The following is a 1,922-nucleotide window of genomic DNA, read 5'->3' as shown; positions in this document are numbered from 1 at the left end:
CTGGTTTTATTGTGGCCAACATCGCCATCTGGTGGTGGAGAGGAGGCTCTGCAGGAAGGGGTTGACAAAGTGGGAGAGACTTGGCTGGTCTGTGTTTGCAGCTTGTGATCGTGTGAGCAAAAGTGATTTGTGGATGATTGTTGTGTTCACTAGAAAGAAGAAGCTGATTGCAATAGAGTGCCTCAGGAAGCATCTTGTTATTCTGGGTAAATACTTGATGTTTTGAAAGTGAATTGTTTGTATTATTACCAAACATAAATAGCAGAGAATGGTTTTGAACCATTGACCTCTGAGTTGTGGGCCCAGCACGCTGCCGCTGCGCCACTCTGCTAACTGCTGTGGTAAACTTTAGCTGCCCGTTAGTGAAATATTCATTTCCCCAATGTTTTTATAAAAATAGGATTGTCGTTGGATTTCTCAAGAATCCCGGACTCAGCAACACACGTGCTGACAGACTCACCCTCACTGCACAATGACACAAGGACACTGAGTAACAGCACCGACAATGAGGCAGGCGGTGAAAGACACACAGAAAACCAGGAAGAGATTATCAGGACCCAGAAAGGAACTGACAGAGAAAGGTACTGAGCAAACCAGCAAGAGACAGCGAGAGACTGATGAACACCACTTGGAGGGAGCACTGAGGGTGGCAAGGGTACAGAATGTAGTCTGGCTGGGGGATTTCAATGTCCATCACCATGAGTGGCTCGGTAGCACCACTACTGACCATGCTGGCCGAGTCCTAATGGACATAGCTGCTCGATTGGGTCTGCAGTATGTGGTGAGGGAACTAGCAAGAGGGAAAAACATACTTGACCTCATCCTCACCAATCTGCCTGCCGCAGATGCATCAGTCCATGACAGTATTGGTAGGAGTGACCACTGCACAGTCCTTGTGGAGATGATGTCCCGTCTTCACATTGAGGATACCCTCTATCGTGTTGTTTGCCACTACCACTGTGCTAAATGGGATAGATTTTGAACAGATCTAGCAATGTATAACTGGGCATCCATGAGGTGCTGTGGACCATTACCAGCAGCAGAATTGTAGTCAACCAGATTCTATAACCTCATGGCCCGGCATATTTCCCCACTCTAACATTACCAACAAGCTGGGGGATCAACCCTAATTCAATGAAGAGTGCAGGAGGGCATGCCAGGAGCAGCACCAGGCATACCTTGAAATGAGACTTCAGCCTGATGAAGCTACAGCCCAGGACTACTTTCACGCCAAACAGCAGAAGCAGCATGTAATAGAAAGGGCTAAGTGATCCCACAACCAACGGATCAGACCGACACACTGCCACATCCAATGATGAATGGTGGTGGACAATTAAACAACCAACAGGAGGAGGTGGCTCCACTATTATCCCCAACCTCAATGATGGGGGAGCCCAGCACATCAGTGCAAAAGACAAGGATGAAGAATTTGAAACAATCTTCAGCCAGAAATGCCGGGTTGAAGATCCATCTCGGCCTCCTTCCGAAGTCCCCAGCATCACAGATGCCAGTCTTCAGCCAATTCGATTCACTCAACTTGATATCAAGAAACGACTGAAGGCACTGGATACAGCAAAGGCTACGGGCCCTGACAATATTCCAGCAATGGTACTGAAGACCTGTGCTCCAGAACTTGCCGCGCCCCTAGCCAAGCTGCTCCAGTTCAGCTACAACACTGGCATCCACCCGGCAATGTGGAAAATTGCCCAGGTATGTCCTGTACACAAAAAGCAGGACAAATCCGACCCAGACAATTGCTGCCGCATCAGTCCACTCTCAATCATCAGTATAGTGATGGAAGATGTCATCGACAGAGATATCAAGTGGCACTTGCTTTGCAATAACCTGTTCAGTGACGCTCAGTTGGGTGCCGCCAGGGCCATTCAGCTCCTGACCTCATTACAGCCTTGGTTCAAACAAGG

At 48.4% G+C, this 1,922-nt stretch overlaps 1 non-coding gene across 1 annotated transcript; it reads right to left on the bottom strand.

The window, feature by feature from the left end:
* Window positions 1–259: 259 nt before the first annotated feature.
* On the bottom strand, window positions 260–331 carry trnav-cac (transfer RNA valine (anticodon CAC)). The gene has a single exon. It is a non-coding gene; the product is annotated as a tRNA-Val (tRNA).
* Window positions 332–1,922: the final 1,591 nt, after the last annotated feature.

This window comes from Heterodontus francisci, unplaced genomic scaffold (assembly GCF_036365525.1).
Source record: "Heterodontus francisci isolate sHetFra1 unplaced genomic scaffold, sHetFra1.hap1 HAP1_SCAFFOLD_88, whole genome shotgun sequence".
NCBI lineage: Eukaryota > Metazoa > Chordata > Chondrichthyes > Heterodontiformes > Heterodontidae > Heterodontus > Heterodontus francisci.
The sequence above is the reverse complement of the archived record's forward strand: the minus strand, read 5'-3'. Positions and strand labels throughout refer to the sequence as shown.